Genomic DNA, 8068 nt, shown 5'->3' with positions numbered 1-8068 from the left:
TTGCTATGAAGTGATAGGACCGGATGTCATGATCTCAGTTTTCTGAATGTTGAGCTTTAAGCCAACTTTTTCACTCTCCTCTTTCACTTTTGTCAAGAGGCTTTTTAGTTCCTCTTCACTTTCTGCCATAAGGCTGGTGTCTTCTGCATATCTGAGGTTATTGATATTTCTCCTGGCACTCTTGATTCCAGCTTGTGCTTTCTCCAGCCCAGCGTTTCTCATGATGTACTCTGCATAGAAGTTAAATAAGCAGGGTGACAATATACAGCCTTGACGTACTCCTTTACCTATTTAGAACCAGCCGGTTGTTCCATGTCCAGTTCTAACTGTTGCTTCCTGACCTGCACACAGGTTTCTCAAGAGGCAGGTCAAGTGGTCTGGTATTCCCATCTCCTTCAGAATTTTCCACAGTTTATTGTGATCCACACAGTCAAAAGCTTTTGCATAGTCAATAAAGCAGAAATAGATGCTTTTCTGGAACTCTCTTGCTTTTTTCATGATTCAGTGGATGTTGGCAATTTGATCTCTGGTTCCTCTGCCTTTTCTAAAACCAGCTTGAACATCTGGAAGTTCACGGTTCACGTATTGCTGAAGCCTGGCTTAGAGAATTTTGAGCATTACTTTACTAGCGTGTGAGATGAGTGCAGTTGTGTGGTAGTTTGAGCATTCTTTGGCATTGACTTTCTTTGGGATTGAAATGAAACTCTACAGACTGCATTGGTCTATCACAAATGTCATATTTATCATTGAGTTTCAGTTTTAATAATTTGATACAGTTTTAATAATTTAATTTCCATTTGTTAGTTAATAGTGTATAGAAAAACAATAGATTAGTATTGTTAACCTTTTACCCTGTCATTGTACAAAATCTGCTTACTAGTTCCAGTAGCTATTATATGCATTCTTTAGCAGTTTTGTAGATTTTTTAAAGGATTTTCTTACATCCCTGCTCACATAGTCTGCAAAGAAATGTTTTATTTTCCATGTCATTTACTTCTTTTTCTTGTCAACTTGTAGTCATCAGGACATTCCCTAGATTGTAGTACAGAAATGATGACAGTATCCTTGCCTTGTTCCTGATATTAAAAGGACTGTGTTCAATGATACCAGCTAAAATTTTGTTTCTGTTGTCGTTTGTTTTCTGTTTCATTTTGTTTTCATAGATAGCCTCTTTTAGATTGAGGGATTTTCTTGCATTGCTGGTTTTCTGATCTGTTATAATGAATAGATAGAAAATAGCAGCATTATTATTGAAATGACTGGATTATTTTCCCCATTATTCTCTTTATTTGGTGAATTACATGATTGATCTTTCAAATATTATGATATCCTCACATTTCTTAGATAAACTGTACTTGTCCATGGTGTATTATATATACCATATTTAGATGGAATAGCATACAAATGGATTTCACTAGCAAATTTAGAAAATTTTAGCAAACTGAAATTTTTATTTTTTTCCTATCTTTGTTCATGAGAGATATTGGTCTGTAGATTTATTTTGCCAATGTCTTTGTCTAGTTTGACATAAAGATATTTTTGATAAAATGTAGATGTTTTAACATTCATGTTAAATATTATTTTATTAGTTACACTTCTATTTATGTATCTTGTATTCATTGTATATTTTTGTAGTGTACACTTAGATAAACTAGAAATTAATGAGCAGGGTGAATACAGACACACAAACCTAAATTTCTAAGACTGCAACCCAAATGTTTGTATATAAGGGTGGATATAGACAAGATAGTATAAATGCCAGAAAGAATGAGGGTCAGGGTAAAATTAGCAGTGAACGTTTAATCCTGCTTTCCATTCTAAACTCTACAAAAGATGATGAAACAGGCATTGCTACTATTGGATTAAAATGTGAAGGGGAGCAACAGCTAATATTTTGCATACATATTTTTCATACTTTGCCATGATGAATAAATATCTACCACAAGTTTACTGGTCTACATCAGGTGATGGCAATCCTGAGAAGACAAGAGAATAGGAGAGCTATGGGATATAGAAATGTAATTTTTATTGAATGTATGTGTGTGTTAGTCATTCCGTTGTGTCTGACTGTTTGCAACCCCATGGATTGTAGCCCGCCAGGCTCCTCTGTCTGTGGGATTCTCCAAGTAAGAATACTTGAGTGGGTTGTCATTTCCTTCTCCAAGGGATCTTCCCAACCTAGCTATTGAACCCAGGTCTTCTGCACTCCAGGCAGATTCATTACCATCTGAGCTACCAAGATCCATAGTTATTAGCCATGGAAGCCAGGTGAGGCATATCACCCCTCTTAGTAACCTTGGTGGCCAAACTATATGCAGCCAAAACTGGGTCTGAGAGCTAACGCTCTTTGTCAACAATGCTGCTTCTCTGATAGGTGAACAATCATAATCCCCTTTCTTCCATTTCAGGAGTTCAACTCCTGTCATGAGTGAAGAACAAGCGAATAAAGAAAGTGAAGAATTTTTGAAAGATTACTTACTTATTCCAAATATCCTAAACTATGATACATCATTACTAAGAGTGATAAGGGATGTGGATGAAAAGTCATTGTATTAGCCTGAGAGTACAGTACCACAATCAATGATCTTTTCCAGCATATTATGGCCTCAAGAGTTAAAACTAAACTAAGTTCATAAATCTAACTTTTATAAAATAAAGATTCTTTTTCACATTTGTGTGGCAGTTATAAATCATGCCCTTCGCATGTAGAATCCAGGTATTCTTAAATAACCTGATTCTATGTAACATTATAAAGATGTTTTTCCCTTTACACAATCTCTACTTAATACTTTCTTTAACTCTCTCTATGGTCTAAAATGTATATGATTCTTCCTTCATAGAAAATAGCAGTAGAGAAAGAAATTCACAGTGATGTAGATTATTCAGTCATAAAACGAAGCATCTGAAAATTTGACTTGACAAGTAATTATCATATGTATTTTTGCATAGCAGGCAGTCCTCTAGCTGACAAACAGATTGAGTTCCAAAAGTTCATTTGCTTGGAGATTTTGAAAACTCAGAACATATTTTCCCTCTAGGAACAATGTTGGATGTGGTGGTTAGGTTATTATACAAGATTGAAAAGCCCATCAAATCCATAGTTAGTTAAAATTAACTTAATAAATATTTATTGAACACTTGTGGTAGGCACTGCTTGTGTTAGGCTCTGAGGATACAAAGATTTAAAAGTGTGCATTCACAAAGCCATGATATCTATGAGTTATTAATGTTTGTACGCAGCACAGAAATACTTACTGAGCACCTAAATTAGATGCTGGGCATATAATATGAGCAAACCAAGGCTTTGCTTTCGAGGAGCATGTTTGAAGTAGAAGGAGAATGGATATTGACTTGACTTGACTAAGTGTTACTGAAATGGTTTTGTAAGGAAGGCTGTGGATGCTGTAAATGTTAATAAGAGAGGACACTGCCCTTGTTTTGTGGGTGATTTCCCAGGAGAAAGCTGATATATGAAGAATTATTGGGGTTTACCTGAACTAAATATGGGAAGAGTGGGAAGAGAGTGATTTCCTGGCATGTCTCTAAGTCCTTAGGGGAGAGAATGCATTTAGAGGAGTTCCAGCAGTTATGCATCTTGGGTTGACTACACATAAGTAATGAACAAATAGATGAAATATACATAAGTTGGGGATTGCCTAATAATTAGGTTATGTTGTATAAGTACTTAAAAAAAATCTAGCTGAATTGAAAAGTATTCCAATTAGGTATCCTGCCACATCCCTAGAGGAAAATACGACTCTGTAAGCTTTGCCAAAAGTCCTGATCCAGTACATGGGGATAATTGGAAGGTGATTTTTACCTTGTCTTTTGACTCTTTTGTTCCTGAATAGAACCTATTGTGAGTGAGCCATGATTTCACTGTTAGATAGAGTCTAGGCTGTGCACTGTGAAGAAAGAAAGTGAAAGTGTTAGTCACTCAGTCGTGTCCGGCTCTTTGGGACCCCAAGGACTATAGCCCACCAGACTCCTCTGTCCATGGAATTCTCCAGGTAAGAATACTACAGTGGGTTGCCAATCCCCTCTCCAGGGGATCTCCCAGGCCCAGGGATCAAACCCAGGTCTCCTGCACTGCAGGCAGATTCTTTAACATTTAAGCCACCAGGGAAGCCCCAGACTGTGCACTGTTCTGTTGTCATATGACGTCTGATTTGCCAATACGCCATACTGCATGTGTTAGATACAGCAACGCCGCCACAGTGGACTACAGTTTGCTGTGTTCATACCCCTCTGACATGGACTCTGGACTTGGCCTTAGGACTCCCTTTGGCCAAAAGGATATTAGCCAACATGACACAAGTAGAAACCTGACAGGCACTCACCCAGTGGGAGTTGTCCTTTCTTGCTGCTGGAAATTCTTCCTGTTGCTAGTATATAAGCTGGAGTTAACCTACTGAAAGCATGTACTCTAATCCATAGCCAGCCCCAACTGCCACTCTGTATATGAATCCACCTTAGAACATGCAGCCTCATTTGTGGTGCCAGGTAACTCATTCAGATGAGGGCAGCAGAACAGGCCAGATGTATCTAGCACAAGATGTTGACCCACATGATTGTGAAGTGGCAGTTATTTAGGCCACCATGTCTTGGCATGATAGGTTACAGAGCTGCAAACCACTGTGTTGGCATTCACAAAAATGTTTGGGGAAATCAAATTACCCATTTTCTAGAATCCAAGTTCTTATTGGCTTGACAATTTCCCTTACAAATGAAAGTGGAAAAAAAATACAAGTTATCTTTGTGCACCACTAGTAAAATCTCTAGCTCTTGCTATCACATGGAATTTCTTAAAATGTCATAAATATGTTAATTAATGTCACATCATTTATTTATCCACTCACCCTTCATCCTTTCATTCATTAACAATATCTATTGAATAGCCACCACAAGTCACATTGTTCTCACTGATTTGAATATAAAAGTAAAGAAGACGTTGCCTCTCTGTCTTCCGGCCTTCCCTTCAATCAGGAAGAGACGCAGATAGATGTGAATTTATACTACAAGGTTAAATGAGTTGTGAAAGATCAGGACCCCCTGGGACAAAGGCTTCCAAGAGATGACTTCCTATAAAAAGGAATATTTCAGCTAAATCTGCCTCCAGAGTCTAAGCTTATAACCATTTACACATGAAGCTCAGATCATTATAAAATGACTGTGTTGTAAGTAGCAATTACCCTATTACAATGGTATTTTAACTTCTAATATTAATAATGTAAAGATGAAACAGAAGTTATTCTGTGTCTTTACTCATCAGTCTTAGATCTAGGGTATCCAAAATACTCAGGATTTATTTAAAAGGTCCATGTTGAAACTCAGACTGTTCCAAGTGTTGAGATTAGACTATGAAATGCTACAAATATTCTGATGCCATTTTGTCCCAGATATAAAATCTTTTACAGCGGCCTGAAACCATGCTAATAAACCAAATTCAGCAAATCAATGGAAGAAGTCAGGCTTGAAATAGTTAGGTCAGCCACAGTGAGACCAAAACTTTTCTTGCACTGAGGCTGCCAGTAACAAACTGTAATCAAATTTGCAGTTCAATTATGGGAAAAGGAAGGATGCCATCCACATTCTTGGTCTTCCTGGACTACTTTCAGCTAATAGGTTTCATTTTGTTCATTCACGTACAATATCCATGTCTTTGCCAAAACGTGCATAATAACCCTCCTGATTTTCAACAGCATGGAATCATCATAGGTTTAAAGAACCTCTCATGCTACGTTATCAACATATTTGTTTCATAATGCTCCTTCATAGAAATTTAAGATTTATACAGTAATCTCCTTAAAAATACCTTTCAAATAGTTTGAAAATACCTTTCAACTGTTTGATAAGCATATGGAAATTTATGTGTGTGTATTCTGCTGCTGCTGCTGCTGCTGCTAAGTTGCTTCAGTTGTGTCCGATTCTGTGTGACCCCATAGACGGCAGCCCACCAGGCTCCCTCGTTCCTGGGATTCTCCAGGCAAGAACACTGGAGTGGGTTGCCATTTCCTTTAGATCTCAAACAAGATTATGATACGTGTATGTCAGTCACTCAGTTGTTTCTGACTTTGCGACCCCGTGGACTTCAGCCTGCCAGGCTCCTCTGTCCACAGAACTCAACAGGTAAGACTACTGGAGTGGGTAGCCATTCCTTTCTCTAGGAGATTTTTCCAAACCAAGGATTGAACCCTGGCTCTCCTGCACGGCAGGCAGATTCTTTACCATCTGAGCCACCAGAGAAGCCCATGACATGTGTATAAATAGCTATAAACATTGCATGAATATTCATTTTACCAGCTGTATACAGATAAAAGAATACTTATTTATGTGCGTAAGTATATGGACTTTGTATGCATTATTACCTGAACAAAAATAAGCAAAGCTTATATGTCCCATGTTTACCTGTTATGGAAATCAAATTCCAAGTCATTAGTGCCCTTGAATTCTACTTTTCAATTTTTCCACTTCATAAATGATTACCAGTCAATTCTCATCAATTGTCTATATCTACCTATATGTCTATATCTACCAAAAGCCTCTCTCAGATATCATAAATGTGTATGAATTTGTGTGTGAGACAAAGAGAGACAGAAAGATAGAGAGACAGAGGCAGGGAGAGAGAGACAATGAGGATAATAATTAATAACCAGAAGGGCAGAAGAAGAAGATGCAATTACAATAGCAGCAATGAGATAGTGTCACTGACAAACTTGCTATCACCTTTTCAGTAGTGTTGGGATAATGGACATACAGATGTAAAACATATGAACCACATATAAATCTCATTTCTTATATAAAAATTAGCTCATAATGGATTATAAATATAAATATACAGTAAGAATCTATAAAAATTTTAGAAGAAAATAGGAGAAAATCTTCGCTATTAGGAGTTAGGAAATAGCTTTTTAGCATGACACCAAAACCATGTTCCTTTAAAAAGTTGATAAATTGGACTTTACAAAAACTGAAAATATTGCCCTGTGGAAGACACTGAGATAATGAAAAGATAACAATAAGACAACAACATCAGATCATATCAGATCAGTCGCTCAGTCATGTCCGACTCTTTGTGACCCCATGAATTGCAGCACGCCAGGCCTCCCTGTCTATCAACAACTCCCAGAGTTCACTCAGACTCACGTCCATCGACGTGAGTGATGCCATCCAGCCATCTTATCCTCTGTTGTCCCCTTCTCCTCTTGCCCCCAATCCCTCCCAGCATCAGTCTTTTCCAATGAGTCAACTCTTCGCATGAGGTGGCCGAAGTACTGGAGTTTCAGCTTTAGCATCATTCCTTCCAAAGAAATCCCAGGGCTGATCTCCTTCAGAATGGACTGGGTGGATCTCCTTGCAGTCCAAGGGACTCTCAAGAGTCTTCTCCAACACCACAGTTCAAAAGCATCAATTCTTTGGTGCTCAGCCTTCTTCACAGTTCAACTCTCACATCCATACATGACCACAGGAAAAACCATAGCCTTGACTAGACGAACCTTTGTTGGCAATGTAATGTCTCTGCTTTTCAATATGCTATCTAGGTTGGTCATAACTTTCCTTCCAAGGAGTAAGCGTCTTTTAATTTCATGGCTGCAGTCACCATCCACAGTGACACTGTGGAGCCCAGAAAAATAAAGTCTGACACTGTTTCCACTGTTTCCCCATCTATTTCCCATGAAGTGATGGGACCGGATGCCATGATCTTCATTTTCTGAATGTTGAGCTTTAAGCCAACTTTTTCACTCTCCTCTTTCACTTTCATCAAGAGGCTTTTTAGTTCCTCTTCACTTTCTGCCATAAGGGTGGTGTCATCTGCATATCTGAGGTTATTGATATTTCTCCCGGCAATCTTGACTCCAGCTTGTGCTTCCTCCAGTCCAGCGTTTCTCATGATGTACTCTGCATAGAAGTTAAATAAGCAGGGTGACAATATACAACCTTGACATACTCCTTTTCCTATTTGGAACCAGTCTGTTGTTCCATGTCCAGTTCTAACTGTTGCTTCCTGACCTGCATACAGGTTTCTCAAGAGGCAGGTCAGGTGGTCTGGTATTCCCATCTCTTTCAG

The sequence above is a fragment of the Bison bison genome, unplaced genomic scaffold, assembly GCF_000754665.1.
Source record: "Bison bison bison isolate TAMUID 2011002044 unplaced genomic scaffold, Bison_UMD1.0 scf7180017864139, whole genome shotgun sequence".
Classification (NCBI taxonomy): domain Eukaryota; kingdom Metazoa; phylum Chordata; class Mammalia; order Artiodactyla; family Bovidae; genus Bison; species Bison bison.
This window is presented reverse-complemented; position numbering follows the sequence as displayed.